Raw genomic sequence first — 20462 nt, forward strand, 5'->3', positions numbered from 1 at the left:
AGAGGCTTAGGCACTGGGAGAGAGCTAGGCAGACGGTAGATACAATGTAGGAAGCCACACCTTCCAAAAGTTGGTCCTATGCCTTTTAACCTTCATTATTGGCCTAGTGCTCTCCCTTACCCTTCCTCCACAGTAGCCATAACTGGAGCATCAAGATGCTTCTGGAGATCTTGTTTATTTACCTCATCCACGCAAGTGGATGAGGAAACTGTTATGGGGCTCAGAACAATCCCCTTCTCTGACCTCCCCATGAGGGCTGAGGCATGGAAACTTTTAAAGGTGATGCAGGGAAACTCAGGGGAGAGAATCAGCAGGTGAAGGAGTAGCTCTGTGAATCCTGCAACATTTTAAGGTGAGTGCTCCATCATGGTGGATAGTGATGGGAAACAGGCAATCTGAGAGAAAAAGGGGTGTCTTCAGACACCTCTTGAGATTCCTCTAAAACACTTCTGCCTCCAGCCTTCCCCTACAGAGGGTCCTCATTGCTATATGTACCATCTCTCTTCTCTTCCTGTGGTGTATCCTTGAGTAAATGAAAATTAGTGTGCTTATCGTGATGCTTGATAGATGAGCTGACCTCAAGGCACGGCACATCAAAGCCTGGTTTAAGTCCTTCTCCAGGTAAATGGCAATAGTAAAATAATAAAATTCAGGGGAGTTATATAATGAAATAATAATAATACAGGAGGGAGAGCACACGCAGAGAACGAGTATTTCTGGCGATGGACGCAGGAGTGAAATGAACAAGGGGTCTGTGGCCGGCTCGGGAGGGGAGCAGAGGCAGAACCTCGCCCGGGGCCCGGCGAGAAGGAGTTTTTTGGCTAGCGGGCAGGGCTGGGGAGAGCTGCGGAGGCACCGGGCGGGAGGTGGCAGCAGGGAGTCGTTCTGCGAGCCGGCGGTGGCGCTCCTCGGCGCCTGACTGCGGGATGCTCAGGCGGCCCCGCAGGTGTTAGCGGAGACCCGGGGGTGCTGCAAGGGGCCTCCTGAAGCCATGCACCTACCACAGCACCCCGAACCCCGTCGCCCCATCCAGAGGGCCCCTCATCCCCAGGGAAGATGGTGTTTTCAGTCCTGCCAAGCCGGCCTCGGCTCCTGGGGCTGAACGGCAGACGGTAGGCGTTGCCCCCCGACGTGTGTCCTCCAGCACGGGGGTCGCCCCTATGTGCAGGTGACGGTGACAGTCCTATAGCAGCAATCCTGCCCTGGGGCAATCCCCCCGCCGTCCGCCTTGGGGGCTCCGCACGGCCGGGTAACGGGCCCGGTGGCACGGCAACTTGCAGGTGAAACCGCATTTCAGTCGCCTTCCCCGCAAGTTTCTCGGCAACGGGTTAAGCGCCGGTGTGAGTAAACACGACTTCCACATCCCTGACCCTCTTCGCTCGCAAAGAGACTCCTGCGAGCACGGTAGGTTTTCCTACCCGAGGATTCATAAGGATGCAGAGAGAAAACTGAGGGAGAAACGAGCTGGGGCGTAAAAAAATTCTGTCTCCTCGCCTCTTTTACCCTTTGTGCTGGCGGGCCTCAAGTTTTACCCACCCTGCCGGGTTGGGGCCTCCCTCATCTCCCACCCTATCATCCGCGCCCCTTCCCGGCTCCAACAGCACCGGGGGGGGGTCGGGCGCGGCCCCGCCCGCTCGGCCGCGCTCCTGCTGCCGGGGAGGGGAGCGGGGAAGGGGGGAGCGGGGGAGGGAGGGAGGGGCGAGGGCGGGAGAGAGCAGCGGCGGCGGCGGCAGATGCTGCGGCGGAGCCCGGCTCTCCTTCGGCCACAGCCCGCGGCCGGTGCGCCCGCCAGGCGCGCTGCGCTACGGCGCCGCCGTGCAGCCCTCCACAGCCCCGGCAGCACCAGGAGGAGCAGCAGTACCAGGAGCAGCACTACCAGCAGCAGCAGTCCTGCGCCTCGCCCCGCGGGGCGGTGGGGGCCGAGCCCCGCCGCTGTCCTGCGGCGGAGCCCCCCGGAGCCGGCTGGGCGCGCTCACGGGGGCGCACCAGGGAGGGGGGGGATGAAGCCGAAGGTGCTGCAGCTGGGCAAGGTCAGGACCTTGCGGTGGAGGGGGGGGCCGTCGCGCCCCCCCCCCCCCCCCCCCATCCTTTTCTATCCTTGGACTGAGGATTTGCTGTTGGGTTTTGGAGGCTGCTCGAGAGGAAGCAGGGGGAAGCGGCGCCGATCGGTGAGTACGGCAGGCACCGTAATGGTGCCAGGTCCAGCCCCCCTTCGCCTTCCTCCCTCTGCGCGGTTATTTCTTCTCGGTGCGGGCTCCTGCGCTGCTCCCCTCGGTGAGGCGGCTAGGCTGGGCTGCGTTTGTGCCTTCAGCGGAGAGGTGACAAAGTGCCTTATCTTCCCTCGTTCCTCCCAGCCCTTTCCTCCCTTTTTTCATACGCTGCCTGTCGCTTATGTAGGGCATCCGCGGCACTGTGTCTCCCGACGCCCTGTACTAATGCACTCGTTACGGCAGCGGAGTCGGGGGCCGGGGCTGGGGTAGAGCAGCAGCAGGAGGAGGAGGAGGAAGGCTCCCGGGGACCCGCGGGCGGGGGCAGCGTCCGGCCCTGCGCGGAGCCCGCTCAGGAGGTGCCGCCGCGATGGGCCTGGGGCGGCTGCGGGTGGCCGTGTGCCGCCTGAGCAGTGGTGGGGATGAGGGGATGATGGGGGGGTAGGGGGTGTTCTCCTTTGAAGCCGGCGTGCCCGAAATCCTGCGCTCGAGGAGCGGGCGGAGGGGGTGGAGAAGGGAGCCGCGCTGTGCAGCGCAATGCTCCGTTGATCTATATTTAATGGCTGAAAGGAAAGGCGCTTTGCTTTTCTTTACCCTTACCTTACTCTTATTCTGGTGTGTAATGTGCTCGCATCGATCGGGTGAAGCGTGGCTTCAGCTGAATCAAGTCACCACAGAGGAGGTGCAGCAGCGGCGCAGGCAGTGCATGTCATACACAAAATCATCTGGCCGGGCATCTCGGAGAGGGAAAAAAAAAAAAAAAAAAAAGGAAAAACCCGGAGGAGAAATCATTTTAGAAACCATGATAAATTTCCCCTGGAGGGACTCGAGGCATGGATACGTGAAATATTTGAATACAGTGTCTTACTGTGCTCAGACATTTTCTTTCTCACAGTTTAAGTGGTAGTGTGTGCTTTGTTCTGATTCAGGGTGGCACGACTAAGCATTATAGGGGGAATAGCTGACACTTCTAGAAAAATATGTAGAAATGTGGAGGCCCTTCATTAAACAGCCAGATGTTAACTTTATTGGCTGCAGTGGCTGATATTTGTGCACCTAAAGCCATGTATGCCCAGTAATAGCTACTGGTAGTAACACGATTAAAGTAAACTTCACGTTGCAGGCTTTTTCACAGTCTGTATGTAGGTAGTCTGTATGTAAAGTGAAAATACTAAAACCTCCTGAACTGCACTTTGAAGCAAAATAATCTGCATGGAGACTTACTACCCAGGATTGCATGGAGTTTATGTAAGTCTGTTGTGGGCTTTTGCCAAACCAAGAGAAGGAAGAATATCTGTGTCATCCCGTCTTTAAGGATGTGTTCATCCTGTCTTGAAAAATGAGCTGATAAAGTTATCTAACTCCCATAGGCTGGCCTGATGTTTTCCAAGCAGCTCAGTTAGTTGGTCAGCGTAGAAATGACGTAGCACGAAGGGAGCAAAGTGCGGGGCTGCAGGGAAAGCTGCATGCTCTACCTGTGGGCCTCAGACCCCAACGGCTCCAGAGCTTCTGCGAACCACTTTGCATAGCTTACATGGGCACAACCCTGACCCTAAACCCAAACCACCAAGGAAGGGTGTGATAAATAAGCAGGGCTCATGTGTTCTGTGATTGATCGCATCCCGATCGTGCTGTTCAGAGATGGTTTTTGCAGCCTGTTATATAAGAGAGGCTATGGGGAGGGGGGGAGGAAGAGTAGCGAACTGTGCTGTGTATACGCACCAAAGAAAATACCTCTCAAAGCCTGTAGGAAGCAAAGTATTTATTTCTGACTGCCAGTTGCATGACTGTTTGTGGACTGCAAGGAAGATTTTTTTGGGGAGGGAACTCCAGCTACCGTGCTTGAGTTCTGTTTGTCAGGTACATTAGCTCATGTTAAATGGTGATAAATAGCTCATCAGTGGCACTAGCTTTTGGCTTCTGTTGTGTGTTTGTTTTTTTTTTTTTTTAAAGTAATGCTCCTAAAATAATTTCATCCTCACATAATGAACTCTGACAGACAGCTGCACAAAATAGAAATAGTATCAACTAAAAAAAAGTGTTTGCATAATTCTTATTTGCATAATTTACCTTTGCTGATGGATGGTATCAATTTAATGGCTGTGATTTGGTGTAATGTGTTTGTTTCTCAAGAAGTGTAAAATCAACTTATGCTACAAAGGAAGTGATGGAACAGCTTATTTTAAGGGTTTTAAGAAATATGCTTTTAAGTAGAGCTGTAGATCGGCATGTAAATGGAGCAGATAACAAAATCAGCAGAACTCATGAGTGTTAAATTTTGCACTAAATTTCAGATACATTTTCTATTTCATGGTTCAGTGTGATACGATTTTTAGAGCCTATCACTTGTGGAAATTCCAGCATATCTTTGTTAGGATTTCAGACCTATGTTTCAACAATTCCTAGAAGCAACTGTTTTTAAGACTGTCAGTAAGATAAGGAAAACACATTTATTATGGCACTCTTTACTTAAATAAGAACCTGTTGTCTTGATTCATACTGATCGTGCTTGTAAGTCATCAAGTTTGCTATTTCTGGTTACGGCTTACTTTGACAAAAATGAAATGGATTGGTTATCTCATTTTTGAAGATCTCAGTAAGATCTTATCACAGGATGAGTTTGGGTTGATTATTTAACTAAACAATATTAAGTTTAGTAGCTTAATTATGCACAACATTAGTAATAAAAATCCTGCCTCTGTTAAAATTTAAATATAATGTGCTTATTTAGTTAAATAACAGAATGATTCTCAAATAGCACTAAAATGCTTCTGCTTATGAAAGAGAGCTTGGCTTCCCTGACAAGTCAATACATCCACAAAAACATTATTTTTCTACCTTTTTTTTTTTTTTTAAGGGGGAATGTGATGGTAAAATGTTGAGCTTAGTGTATCTTATGTCAGTACAAGTTCTCTGTGTAGGACAGCTATGTGGTCCTCTGCTCGTGTATTGCAAACCACACAATCCTTTGGTTTGTGGCACTTCAGTAATTAGGCTTACTTGGAAAGAAGTCTGAATGTAGTGTGACCCTGAAATAATTTCTTCTGTTTCTTTGGGATGTTCTGAGTTGGTGTTGTGAATGGTTTGTAAGAGCAGATTGCCTGACCAGATTCTCTGACAGTATTGTGGACATTATAAAGGAAATGTAGTATCTGTTTACATAGGAAATGATAGCTATGTTGATAGATTTTCTTTTTTCTTGTATCAGTTCCTTGTTTAGTGTAAAACTAGGAAACAGGGAAACATTATCTATGACAGCAAGTATTTAATATTTGTTTAAATGGTTCTTGGCATGAAAACTTCTAGTGCATCCTACTGGCTCTTAATCTGACTGTTCTGCTTTACAAAATTCAATTATAGTAATAAGCAATAACTTCAGGAGACATAAAGTGCAGAAGAGTGTGTATTTTCTTGTCCTTTTAGTCACTCCCTGTTTTGTTGAAGTTTTTTTTGGGGTAAAAAAAGAAGCTTCTAATGAAACTTTAAAACTTCGTATTTCTCAAACCTACCGAAGGTGGTAACCTTCTTAAAATCTCTGTATATAATAACAATGTTTGATGTTACATTTGGTTGTTTTTACTGCATTCACCATTACAGTTTCACAGTGTAACAAACTATTATTTTTCACCTGTTTTCATTCATTTTTAGGGAGACAGAAATATGCAGAGTCCACATTGAGTAGTAATATAAACTTAAAACACCTGAGAGCCAAAGGGGCTTTTCACCAAATGTTCTCTAGGGGAAGATTTTGATTTTTTTTCTCTCCCCACCCCCTTTTTCTTATCAAGTTTGCAGTTGACTTCATCTGCCAAAATCTTCACAATACAGCGCTTTTTTGTCAAGAAAACTTCTTTAGGAAACTGACAGTAAAACTTACTTCTGTCTTTTTAGTATATACTGACTCCCTTTTCAGCCATAAATACATTCTTCTGTCCTAACACAGTCAAGTATTGTTCAATTGAGCAACACCAGAATATCCAGTAAGGCTGAATTCTTGAAGGGAACCAAGTGAATTTAGGCATGTAGCACAAACAGGAATTTTGATAAGCTTCTTAATACTTTTAAACATGCTGGATGAGATTTAACTTTTACATATTCGTTTATCTCGGGTTAATTTCTTTTACATCACTAAAATGTTTGGGGAAATAATAGGAAATAAGTTTCAGTGTGGCAGTGGAGAATTGTTTTACCTTTTAGCACCACTAGGATTACTTAAATTTGTAATCTGTGTCCTGGAAGGGCATATATCTCGCATTAAAACCAGCAAGCAGTTAGGAAGATTGACTGGCAAGATTCTCAGGAGTGGCTTGAAGCTCTAGACACTACATTTGGAGGAATGTATTATCTTTTAAATCCTGTTTCCCTATAGAATACTTCTTCCACGCTATTTGAAGATGGATATCTGTGAAACACTGTACCGTGTGTTGAATATGGAACACATGAACCTTACAATTTTTGTTCATATTTTTCCAACAAAATACTGAAACTTGGGAATGTGCATGTTACTGGTTTGCTAGCAGACTTTTTGCTGGTGATGTTTTTATATATATATATATATATATACTTAAATGATTTTATATTTATCTGAGAGAAGAGTCTAACTCATACCAATGAGTGCTGGTCTCTGAAAACGATGTGCACAATCATAGAATCATAGCAAGGCCTGGCATTCTGGTATCTACTCCTAATGTCGTACCTGGCTGGGCAGTAATCAGATTTCTTCATTCATGAACATGCACTTTCTCAGAAAGTAGGTTTTCATCAAAGTCAAATTCCCATGTTTAAAAATAATCACCCTTCTTCCTAAGAGGTTGACTGTTACCTTACTTGTTTGGCATGGGGAAAGGCAAAAGCTGTTTTTTTTTTTTTCTTTTTTGGCATGAAAAACAGCATGATGTTGAATATGGAGATGTCTGAAAAAAAGACTGACCCAGGAGGCTGGGTCAGAACAGCTATCTAAGGAAACAACAGTTTAAATGTTTCAGCAATGTAAATGGCTCAAGGTTAGAGAAATACAGTCAGGGAAAGCCTGCCTGGGCAAGCCTAGTTGCTGTTGTTATGCCAGAATTTTCAGAGAAATTGAGCTCTTTAAATAAACAGATACCTGAAGGCATTTTTGAAATCATCTCTCTCTCACTTACATTTCTTACAACAGCTAAACTTCACTGCAGCTTTTGAACATGCCTAATGGCATCATCTTATTTCAGATTGGCTTGGTACCTTTGAGAGGGAGACTGCAAGAAGCTGAAGTCTCTTGCGTTGTGGGACTTGGACTCCTGAACAATGTAGATGCTATAATGGGTCCACAAAATTGATCATCTGATATGTTCTTACAAATCAAAGTCTGTCATTCTATGAGCATTTTTTAAAATTGTCAAATATGATTAATCATTTTGTTAAATTGTCTGAATATTTCTGATGAAGTAACTGTTCAAGGTAACCTGACCTTCAGTTCAGTGTCTAAACTTGTCTGACCAGCTATGCTTGCAAAAGTAGTAAATAGAATGAACAAGCTTTGGATATTAAAAAAAAAAGTGGGAAAAAAGCTTGTGCTGTAGTGAAGCAAGTTGACAGTAGTTGATGAATCATTGTTCTTGCCATTCTTGCTGCATATATTTCTGAAGCTTGATTTACAAATAACATTTAGCTTTGTATGTGGATTTCTACTGCAATGCTGAAGTATGTTACCTGGCAGTGCATGGAAAAACTTGTATATGTGAAAGCATGTCTCTTCTTTGTCAGTGTCAGTAATATAGAAGGCCAAATGCATTCTCAGAATGATTATTATGAAGAAACAACTAAAGATGCTTGACATTTGGTTTCTTTGTGTCATTAAATAAGGTTTATGGCATTTAAGCTCAACAGAAGGATTTAGAATAACAGTGGTGGAAGCCCTGCTTTGGGATCACCAAATTAATTCCCAAGTGCTTCTCTGCTATGCCTGATTTTCTTTTCCTTCTTTTTTAAGGTAAAGTTCAGTTCACTCTGGGAAAACCAGCATTTGTAAAATGAGACTCACCTCATTAAGGATTGACTATTTGTCCTAGTTTTAGCTAGGAGAGAGTTAATTTTCCTCCCATTAGCTGGTAGAGTGCTATGTTTTGGATTTAGGATGAGACTAATGTTGATAACACACTGATGTTTTACTTGTTGCAGAGCAGTGCTTACACTAAGCCAAGGACTTTTCAGCTTCTCGCTTAAACCACAACACTATTACACATGCTTTTATTTTACTAATGACATATAGCATGCTATAATTGAATGCTTTTTAGATATGTAGTGTCATTTCCTCTTTTTCACCTGCATAAATACAATGATCCCCTAAAGATTTTTATGGGATCAGAAGTATGTATTTTTGGTTGAAAGTCTGACAAGCTTGGCAAGAACAAGTACACTATTGCGCAAAGCCTCAAGGGTATTGGTGGACTCTGACACCATCACTTCAAAGGAGGTTGATCATAATTAGAAACATGCATGTCTAATTGAAGAGTAAGTTTAGAACTGCAGATTTTTAAAAACTTGTATTAGAAGCACTCATCATACAAAGAAATGTGTCATATTAATGGCAGCATAGAACAGAGGCCATCATGTATTTAAGAAGTTTAGTGCACTGTACTATAAAGCAACTGTTTAATACACTGAGGTAAATAAGTGTTTAAAATGTGCCATTACAATTTGTGCAGTAAAAACAAATACTGAAGCACACATTTCTGGTCAAATTAGGGAAGTTCGTTAGCTCCTATGTGCTTCCTCTGGGATACTACCCACTTAATTCTCAGTGCTGACTGTTATAATGAGCTATCAGAGGGTGGATAATACTCCTCATTTCAATAAGAAACAAGTGCTTCTTTATATTCTGTCACTTCAGACATGCCTAGGTCTGTGCAGTAGCTACATTCTGTGGATGGGATGTGGGAATATGATGTAAAACAACACTTACATCTCTTCTTTGCCTTTCTGAGACTGAGTTTTGATCAGTTGTCCTAAATGCTCCCTCACTTGTAAATACCTTTTAATTAGAAGTTGATAGGATTAAATTCTTACTTTTCCGTCTCTGTCCAGGAGGTACAGTGTGTGTGTAAGTTTCACTGCTTGTTTTTCCTCAGACAATTTGAAGACACATCAATTTTTGGTGGTAAATAATAAATATTTTTTTCTAGTTCATTTGTATTAGTATAGAAAGCCTTAAACTGAGACGACTCACAGTGGTAAAACCAAAATTCTATACTCTGATCATGTTTTATGCCTTTGTTTTAGTCTTGAATGGCTAAAGCTTTGCATGGTTAGACTAAGTAAGGCAATTCAACTTGATTTCCAGAGTAAGATTTATTTTTATTATTATTATTATTTTTGTACTTTTGGATAAGTGCAACATCAATATTTGAGGAATATAGTATATCTGTCACTTAATACTAGCTATATGCCAGATAATCTTGACCTTCTGTAAGAACTTTGGTACATTGTATATTTGAGATCTGGCATCTCTGACCTCCTGAATCCGCTGTTGTTATTGGAAAGCGTACTGGGGAAAGTCATTTCAGAGAACCTGATTTTTTCCTTTTTGTGTGTGTAGAACTACCTATATTTTTGTAGGTGCTGTATAGTATCAGGGTGGAGGTCCCTTTATAGGGTCTTAGGGCCAAAGGCAGATCCTGGTTGCTCTCTCAGCAGAAGGGCACTTAAACCAGAACCTTGTCTCAGCTGGCCTGAGAGGAACAGGGGTTTCCTCTACAGTGTTGCTCTGCCCACTGGAGTCTTCAGGCTGGCATGGCTGATGGATTGCTCTTTGAGGTTCTCTCAGCATGGTCTCCCCTCTAAAAATATCCAGCAGGGAGCTGCTTGGCTTTTGATCAGTGGTGATGACAATATTTCAGGTCCCCGAATGACAGATTGGTGGAGATCTATTGACAGAGCAGACTGGGAGCAGTGACTTTTGTCAAGGAGCCAAAGAATCTCTGCTATATAAATGGCTTTTGCATTTTTCCCTGTGTCACGAGAAAAAAATATGATGGGGGAAGGAAGATGGGGACAGGGAGAGAGGCTGAAAGTCATGCTAGCTGTACTGTCAGTGAAGTAGAAAGATGCTGATTCAATCCTTTAACATAGGTAGTTGAGCCAATCTGATGATTTCTAGTAAATATTTTTAGAAATATGTTTTCCAGAGTGCTTTATTTGCAAAAGTATACAAGTTCTAACAGGACATTTGTGTAGATACTCCAAACCAAAACAGTTCATACATGCTTAAGATATGTGTGCATTGACACTATTTATATGCTATAAGTGAGTATGGAACTAGCTGCACCTGTGTCAAATATTGAAATTCCTTTTGCATCTTTATTACATATCGTGTGTACCAAGCTCCAAAGCTGTGCAATTTTGTGTTTCTCCCCCAAGAAAAACCCTATAATATTCTCCCTGAATTAGGGAACAGAAATTCAACAGATTCAATGGGAGATCTATGTTTTACAAGATGAAGCTCTGTCAGACATATTTTTTCTTTAATTTTGTCACCAACTTGACCCTTCCATAACTTCGTAATCTCATGTTTGTGGTTATGTGGGGGTTTTTGTTTGTTTGATTTAAAGAAAATCACAGGTGTTTGCAGTGGCATCATAAAACAGGCAGAATGAGTAATCTCAGTACTAGTTCATAATTTTTCATTTTTTTTATTGAAGTGTGTAATTTGTCATGCTGTGCAATAGTCATATTTTTGGTTAACAAATGAGAATGAGTGGCTGGTGTCAAAGGGCTGAGTTGACCATAAAGAATTGTACTAGTAGAAAAGTGAAGCTGTACATAAAACTGAAGTAGGAGGGAGAATGGAAAGGAGTAGTGATTGCTGTTAAGGTTACAGAGTTAAGTGCAGATCTTTGATTAACTGTTCTACATACCTGTTTATCCCCTTTCTGAAATGCATTAGTCCTTCATTGTGGACTGTAAGGATACAGGTGAGTCCTTACTATAGTCTCTTGAACTGTTCCTCTGGAGATGTGTGTGCTCTGTTTCTCCCCCTATGCACATTCAGGGTGATTTTAGTTTGTTTGGGTTCTACTCTTCTTTCATACTTGCCTACCTATCCACGAAAACCATGTGCTGGTGAACTTGTGAGTACGGGTTACAGTGTTGTCACCCTACAAAGAACTTGTGGCAGTGTTTGCGTTGAAAATAGGATTAATGAGTTTCACACGACGTGGTTTAGTCTTCAGATCTGGAATAAGTTATGGGACTTCAGGTTCAGCTTTTTTCTGTTCATATGAAGATAGGAGTGCAAGCTTTGGATATTGAGAATACATTCAGAAATATTGAGGTTTCTGTATGTCTATTGAATGCACTTATAAATGTGGAACATTGTTACTTGAATAAAGCTTTCAAATAAAAAGATGAGAGAGAATTGAACTCTGTAAATTTCTCTTATCATCAGGAAGTGTGGTAGCCAACTGAAACTCAGGCTAGTAAGACACGTTCATCTACATAGAATGCCTACGTAATTTTTCTGAGCCTGAATTGAGTGATGTTTTTAAAAACAACTCTGCTTCTCTGTTTTTGTAGTTATTTTAAATTTGGTTGCCTTTATTACCCTTTGTACAGTGTGTTGTGTGAATTTCCCAGAGCAAGATCTAAAACTAGAAATGTTTAAGCTGGATCTTACATTCTAGAAATCAGAGTACCTGTGTAATGCCACTAAAACAGAAGGTCTTGTTTCTTTTTTTTTTTTTCCTGAATCTGGATGCTTTCTGAATTATACTTTCCAGAAGTCTTCATGAATTTTATCAACTTGCACTAAATCAAGTCTAGTAAGTAGCAAGTCTAGTATTATAAGCAAGCTTTTAATAAGACACAGTAGCCGTCTTCATTCTCTCTTTGAGAGAGAACCATACACATTTGTGTGATTGCTGAGAATTGAAGTAACTTTTTTTCATATAGATGAAGATCTTTAATTTTCTTTCTTTTTAAAGCAAAAATATTAGTTTTCTTACGGTGAAACAACTAAATGAGGCTAAAATCTTATTGAAAGTTGTGGTACAACTCCATTAAGTAGGTAGCATAAGAGGCAAAAGAATAAAATCATATTTCTAGGTGGTGGAATACATGTAAAGGCAGAAATGTCTACGTGGAACCGTAGTATGGGATTTCAGTGGCTGTTCTGATTCAGAAGGGAAATCAGCTTCAGCAGCAGTGGAAGCTATAACATCTCAGATGCCTGTGTAATACATCAAGAATCTTACCTGTTGGAATAGTGTGAGCTGAGACTTATTTTTGGTTTTGGATCAGCTAAAGGAGGTAATATCAGAGCAATAAATCCTCAACTACTTCAATGGAGTTTGAGGATGGCTAAAATAATTCTAGTTTTGTATTCTATTCCCTTCAATGTGAAATTTACAGCAGCTTATGTGAAAGGGTTAGGGACTTGTGATTTATTTCATAATACCAGATTCTAGATATAAAGTATATTTCTGAAGCACAGCTATACATCTGCACTACACAAGAACAGTCAGAGAAAGGAAGGCCAGTACAAAGCCTTTTCTTTTTTGCACTTGAATCACTTCATAGAGCTTCTTTCAAAATGTGGCTTACCCTGCTGAATGCATTTACAGGACATTACACAAAGTTTCTGATGTTTTAATCTTCATCTCTTTTTTCATATACTTGTAGAGGATAATAACAATAAGGGGGTTGTAATTTAAAATCTGAGTATTTCTACATCCAAAACTTTTGAAGTTTGAACTTTTTTTTTTTTTTAAATAGGATTTTTAATTCTGCTTAAACAAGACATTCAAATGTTAACCAAAACATAAACGTATAAAGCGGTACTGCTTCTTTCAGCTTATTTCTGTAATTCTTTTTATTTCAGATTTCCTCTTTTTATAAAGACTTTTTGGTAGGTTGTCTTGAAAGAGTCATTAATGCCTTAAAATATTATGGAGGATCTTGTTGCCTTGTGAACTCTTGTTGCATTTTTTGCATTTCAGGCATCTGGGATCACTCCTGCTTTCTGACAGGATGTGAGCACTACCATTGTTTAACAAATGTGTGTTATATATTAACAGTTCACCATACTACTTGGTAGAAGTAAGGTTTACAGCTGAAATTATTTTATGGTGCAAAAGGTGTTGCTAAGGCTGAAGCCCCTAACTTTATATGTAGGCTGGATTGTGGTAGAAGTCCTAGAAAACTCCTTCAATCATCCTGTTTACAATTCTCATTTCAAACTTTTTTTTTAACCATTCTACATATGTGGAACCAAAGTTTGAGTTGAAGTGTATTTACTTATTACTACTGGATTTCAGTAAACTAAACTTGTTATGAAACTGGACCTGAAATAAACAATTATTGAAACTAGTTGTGAGTATCCCAGCATTTCTCACCTTGAGTGAGCTCAACAACTCTGAGTTAATCTCTGACTTTTTAACAATCCATAACAAACATGTCAGAAAGAAGCTTCAGCAGTATTTTTGTAGGCACAGTGGCACATAATCCACTCAGTCCAACCATGTGTCTGGAAAATCACGTGCAGTAAACTCATTAATGGTTCCATATATGAAGGACCATATGCAAGAATGCAGATGGAGTAACAGACTGCAACGCTAATTTATCAATCATCTAAGCAATCAAACATAGTGGTGGCTTTTCGTTTTGTACTACAGCAGTGTTTTGACAACTGAATTTAGATCACAACCCTGTTGAACTGGTGCTGTCCAAAACATTTCTACAGATGGTTCTTGTGCTGAAGAGTTCAAAAAACCTAGCTAACACAACTGCTGAAGGGAAAACTGTATAAAGAGGTTGAAAACAGGTCAGGTACAAGCATGAAAACAGGATCCTGGTTACTTATGTACTCTGTCTCCCAGAACATGCATCTCTTTTAGTTTTGCTCAAGCAAAGACTTGTCTCTTGATAACAGTGCATGGATAGCATAAAACTAACTTTTGATTGACTTCATGTGAAATTTTCACAAAGCAACATTTTATCATATCCAGGAGGCTCTTTTCCAAACCAGAGGATATCATTACTCAGCTTCCCTCCCCCCAAAATAAATAAGGGGGAGGGGGTGAGGAAAAGAGAAAGAATGTAAACTGTACTGATGTTCTTTTATGAGAAGTTTAAAAAAACTAAATGAGAACTTTCTTTTGCAAGAATAATGAAGCTATATAAAGCATTGGTGAATACTCTCGTTCTGGTCTGTAACTGTAATGTATTAATGTGGACTGTACAAGGAGTGGCATTAAACTCGCTTGTGAGCAAGGGTCTCCTGCTATTGTTTCATCATGTGTTGAGAGAAATGGAAAGACAGCTTCTGGTTAAGCCTTGCCTTGGTACCAGTAGTAATTTCCTTCCATCCTTATTTCCTTTTTTGTTTCAAGCAGAAAGAAGCAAGCAGTCTACATCAGAAAGGTTAGGGACAAATGTCTCAGTTTCCTATATCCTTAGGTTGTTTTCATCAAATGGAGGTCAAGCTGATGTGGAAGTAATTAAAGATTCCTTCAGCAAAATACTTGGTATAGGTAGGCCTTAGGATATTTGGACAATCTCTCAGCTTTTTTTTTTTTTTTTTGCTTTTGCTCTAACAAAACATTAAATGCTATTCTTTCACTCTTTTTTTTTTATTATTATTTTCTCTTAAATACCTCCAAGGTTTTAAGATTTCCTGGAGCTGGTCTTTTCTTAGATTTTCTTTTTTTGTGTGTATGTGAATATAAGGTAAAAACCACATACACACCAATGTGGTAGAGCAGCCTAGGCTCTTTGACCTAGCTCAGTGGATTGGAATGTAACCAGTGACTTATTTTTCCCTTCCATTAGGGTATGTCACTCAGAACAAGAAATTTAAGCTAATACCAGCTTCAGTAAGGATCTGAGGTATATGCCTGTGGTATGAGAACTCTTTTTTTTCCCCTGCAACAATAACATACAGAAATAAACTGAAAAGATTTTGGGGGAGGAAGAAAGAATATATCTCAAGGCTAGCATGGTTACTCAAAATAACTGTTTCTCCAACAAGATAGGACAACTTTTTAAATCAGTGTCAGAATGTTATTACAAGACAACAAAATATGGTTTGTGTATGAAGTAGCAGCTGACTTTATTGTTTAATGTGTTTAAAATGAAGTAAAGTATCTCAACAAGTCTAGATTTGACTTTGCCAGGATTGTATAATGAAGTTTCTGATATGGCTGGTGGACTATATTGTTCTGGAATAACTTAGTAACATAATACACAATCAAAAATCTATTTGATGCGGTATTCATTTTTGAAAAATCAAACTTGTCAAACTTATGAAATACATGAAAAATAAAGTTCTGGCTTTGTAGCTGGTCCTACTTTGCCTTAAAAATAAATAAAAATTTCTTGCTGAGCAAAACATTTCTATCTGGAAAAAATTAACTTTCCCAACTAGGATACATTCATATACTTGTAGTCAGCCTTCAAAGTATGGTCTGTTGGAATGTGTTCTGAGTTTTAGAACATCTGTCCTCTAATGTTTCTAAATGTCACTATTCTAAATACATCTTACTAAGGTGATTATGCTTGTATACATTTATATTCTGGATGTTGCTCAAAGCATTTTTTTCCTATTCATTGTTCCTCTAGGTTGTCAGATCACAATTCACAAGATGTGTAGTTAACAAATCACTTACATCACAAAAGGGTAAATATAAGAATAGCAATGGTATTGCCTAAAGATATAATCTGAATAGAAATTTCAGTTAAAAAACTTAAAGGTGATAAAGTGATAAGTTTTCCAGGTGATAAGTTTGCTTAGTGATAGATGTGGATATTGCAGAATGTGTTATCTCCTTTATCCATTCTATCCACTTATTTTCTGTGCTCAGAAGATGGATAGACTTTCTTTTTTTTTCCCCTTCTTTCTTCTAGTAGACTGTTCCACAGTTGTGCACCCTTTCCTGACATCAGTCCATCTCCTGTTCTCATGTGTTTTGCTCCATGATTCTATACTTGTATTTTTAGTTACCAGCTCACTTATCCTGCTTTTTGCTGAGTTAGGTCTTAGGCTGCTCTAAGTGATGGAGAACCAGAGTTCACTTATCACACGTATGGTAACTTAATGTGGTATCACATTATTGCCCTGGACTATAAAGCTATCTTGGGGAGGTTCCAGTAGGTCTTTTTCATGTATCACAGCATGGACTTGGATCCATTCTTGCACTGGAACAGACCAAATGCTAATAAACAGCTGTGTTAAGAATCAGCTTGTAAGCAACAGTGTATTTCTCCATTGAGGAGTGGAGGAGTCACAGAATCACAGTTGCAGAATGGCTTAGGTTGGAAGGGACCTCTGGAGGTCATCTGGTCCAAAGCCGCTCCTCAAGCAGGGACACCTAGAACAGGTTGCCCAGGGCCATGTTGAGTCAGCTTTTCGAGTTCTCTACAGAGGGAGACTCCATAACTTCTTTGGGCAACCAGGGCCAGTGCTCAGTCACCCACACAAGACAGAAGTACTTCCTGATGTTCAGAGGGAACTTCCTGTGTGCCAGCGTGTGCCCAGTGCCTTTTGCCCTGGCACTGGGCACAACTGAAAAGTGCTTGGCTCTGTCTTCTTTGCACCCTTCCTTCAAGTGTTTTTTTTTTTTTTTTTTTTAAAAGCCTTCCTGAGCCTTCTCTTCTCCAGGCTGCAGTCCCAGCTCTTTCAGCATCTCCTCACAGGAGAGGTGCTCCAGTCCCTTCATCATCTTGGTGTCCCTCTGTTGGACTCTTCCCGATGTGTCAGTGCTTTTCAGTGTGTCCATGCAGTTAATGTACTTCATGTTATATCCTACTTCATGCATATCCTACGTTAAAATTTCGACTTTAATACTAGTTTTAGGAGATTTAAAGTCTCTAGTTATCATTGAAAAGTCATGATGATCAGGGAAGTCCCCGGGAAAACAAATGTCACTCCTGTCATCAAGAAGGGCAAGAAGGAAGATACGGATAACTACAGGCCAGTTAGCCTCACTTCAGACCATGGGAAGGTAATGGAGCAAATCCTCCTGTAAATCATTTCCAAACACATGAAGGGCAAAGAAGGTGATTGTAAGTAATCAGCATTGATTTGTGAAAGAGAGAACATGGTTGACCAGATGTATAGCTTTCTACAATGAGATAACTGTGGTTGACAAGTGGAAAGCATTGACTATTATTATCTCAACTTTAGTAAGGCTTTTGACAGTATCACCTATCATTGTGGTAGACAAGTTTTTGAAGTAGTGGTTAGATAAATTAACAGTAACATGGACTGAGAACTGGCTGAATCACTGGGCTCAAAGGGTAATGGTAAGCAGCATGAAGTCCAGCAGGAGGATACTAACGGTGTACTCCAGGGATCAATACGGGATTCTGTATTGTCTAACACTTTTGTTAATGATCTGGCTTATGGGACACAGATACACTGTCAGCAAGTTCCCAGATGATTGAAGACTCTAAGGACTGGTTTATATACCAGATAACTGTGCAGCTCTTCAGGGAGGTGTTGACAAGATGGAGAAATGGACTGATAGGAACTTCATGAAGTTCTAACAAAGGCAGAATGTCAAGTTCTGCATGTGGGTAGGAGTAACATCTTGAGCCTTGTACATGCTGGGTGCCAGCTGTCTGGAAAGCAGCTTTGTAGACAAGGACCCAGAGGTTCTAGTGGTTAAGAAGTTGAACATGAGCCAGCAGTGTGCTCTTATGGCAAAGACAACCAACAGTCTCCTGGGCTGTATTAGGAAAAGCATCACTGGGAGATGGAGGGAAGTGGTTCTTCCCTCTGCTCAGTACTGATGAGGTCACATCTGGAGATACGTGCCTAGTTCTGCTGCAATTTTAGATAATTCTCAATGATTCCTTAACTTCTGCTTTGGTATCTGCCTAAAAGACACTCAAGTATTAGTGGGCTGCAACATTTATTTAACTGTTACTTGATTTCAAATGAGGAACAAAGCTTTAAACTGGGATTAGAAACTGTTTGGGACTAGGGAAAGGGGGTCGAGTATGAGCCTGATGTGTTCTGTCAGATGCTTGCTTTTGACACAGTAGGCAATTCTTATTTCTCTGCAAATTTAAGTTCATGTGTTCATATTCAACACTGGATGCATTAATCATCCCAAGGATGTCATATGCATTGGTTACTGTAGGCTGTCCTGTGTGCAGGAGAAATTTCTTGGTAGGCAAATAGCAAAGCAGTGTCTTGATGCTACCTGAGAACTTGGATGTAGCAGTCTGTAAAGGAGCTCAAAGCTTTGCATAGTTTCTGGTAGGGCCCAAATGCCAGCAGTAAGGCTGCCTGTGGAGCATCATTCAGCCTTGCCTAAAACCAGCTCTTCTACATTCAAGAACTAAATTCCTGAAACTCAAAATACACAATAGTTAGGACTGGATCTCTCAGGAGCCATCATTAAGACATTTCAAGAATCTTATTAGTTTTCTCTGAAGCAGATACTCTGTGATTTTATTAGTGATTGGTCTTCATTTGATTTCACCTGCGACCGATAGGGCAGTCTGCTTTGAATAAAGTGATGCATATGTCTCAAATTACTCCGATAGTGGAATTGGCGAAGTGTGTTGTATGCTCACTTTTTTCTGTTGCTGATGGGATATTCTGAACACTCTTATCCAAGTGGTTTTGATTTGCTTTCCTAAAAAAAAGTAAGTATAAATGTTTTTGACAAAACATCAGTAGTCTGAGTTAGAAAGCTTTGCATTAATGGCTTGCAGTTTCAAACTATCCTAAAAATAAACACCTCACAGTTGGAACCTACATGTTTGTCATATCACTGATGGTAGGAAATGCCTCTTTAATATTCAGATTAAGTGTGTTTTCCTTTTTTTGTTCATAATGTAGCATCTTAATTGAGCTATTGTTTTCTTTATTTTGAGGAAGTTGCTCAAAGAAGCATAACTAGTTGAAAGACACTGTATTTTCAGTTTTTTGGATGATAACAGAAAATTAACGCTTTGTTTGAGCACACTTGTCTTGGACCTGAAGAGCATGATCCACCAAAATTCAAACAGACTGTTAATCATTATATGTTATAGGAAGTTTTATCATAGCACCAGTTTGGTCAAAAAGTCAGGAAGCATCAAATAGCCTTGCAGTAGAAAGTCCTTTTCCACTTCATATTTTGTATGGACAAGGTTTGGGAGGAAAGAGTGGGCAAAATGTCTGGATGAATAGAATAGCAGATTAAATGATTAATACTGCTTTTATTCAGAGAACATTCACAACTTTAAAATTTCACCTTATAAGAAATAAAAATACAACGAAATCTGTGATGCTAAAGGTTTGGGATTTCATTTTAGAGCATTGCATAGATGCTCTAAACATGATCTGTTACTTTGCTAGCTATCTTTGTCTTTGGTTTCTTTTCTCATTACATAAGTTAAACTCTGTGGTATTAGAAACTTTCATGTGATGGAAAAGAGGTTCCTCTTGATTTCCAACAGAAGAGTAATAGTTACAATGTGTTTTTCTGGTTTTTCTTTATATAGACCCAGTAGACCTGGTCTAATTGAATGGGGCAAGCAATCTGATTACATAGATTGAAAACAGAGTTGTACTTCTGGTGCATTGCTTTTTCACTCTAGAACGAACCTTTTCGTATTGGTCCACATTCGTTTCAGGCTGCAGTTTTGGATCTTAAACTCCCAGATTCTATGAAAGTTACCAGTTTCTTCTGAACCGTTCCTCTGTGGGAGCAAAACCTCTAGAGGGTGCCCCAAACCTGCTTTTGGTTAAAGAACTTCCTAGGTCCTCTGGTACTGATGTCAGAAGTGCACAATTGCATGTCAGAGTTCAGATCCTGAATGGTCTTCCTGCTATAGCAGTCATTCATGTGCCTTAAATGACTGTTCCTTTAATGTTGGTTCTGAAGTCTTTCTACCCTGTGATGATAGGAATTTTTGAGTGTGTGTGTTTCCTTCTTATAGTAGACACTATCTGTATGGCTGACAGGTCTGGCTTTGGATTTTTTTTAAAACATAGTTAATTTTTGTTCATAACTTCTCCATTCTGGAAGAATACATGATGTTTCTAATGTCACATAGATCACACATAAACATACAGTTCCTTTGACCAAGACTAGATGTCTACAAGTTATATATTTACCAATTCCTTTCTCACTTGTAATCTTGCCCTAGACTGTGAGCTTTGCCAGGTTTGTATAAAAAAAGGTAGTTCTAACACTGTACATGTTTAAATATATGCATATAATGGTTTCAATGGTAAAGACAGTAGAAGTTTAAGAAACAGTTTCATGAAATTAAATTCCTAATTTA

General features: G+C 40.6%; 1 protein-coding gene across 8 annotated transcripts in view; it reads left to right on the forward strand.

Annotated features, from left to right (window-relative positions):
- The first annotated feature begins 1699 nt into the window (after positions 1-1699).
- CTNND2 (catenin delta 2) overlaps positions 1700-20462 on the forward strand; it is a 647710-nt gene continuing 628947 nt past the window's right edge. For 3 of the 8 annotated variants that reach the window (XR_004748506.1, XM_035318750.1, XM_035318755.1), the window contains exon 1: positions 1701-2168. The gene's annotated coding sequence lies outside the window, so the exon portion shown is untranslated. Of the gene's footprint in view, positions 2169-20462 lie in introns of all 8 variants that reach the window. The other 5 variants (XM_035318752.1, XM_035318751.1, XM_035318757.1 and 2 more) reach the window with 4 other exon arrangements.

The sequence above is a fragment of the Oxyura jamaicensis genome, chromosome 2 (genome assembly GCF_011077185.1).
Source record: "Oxyura jamaicensis isolate SHBP4307 breed ruddy duck chromosome 2, BPBGC_Ojam_1.0, whole genome shotgun sequence".
NCBI classification, from domain to species: domain Eukaryota; kingdom Metazoa; phylum Chordata; class Aves; order Anseriformes; family Anatidae; genus Oxyura; species Oxyura jamaicensis.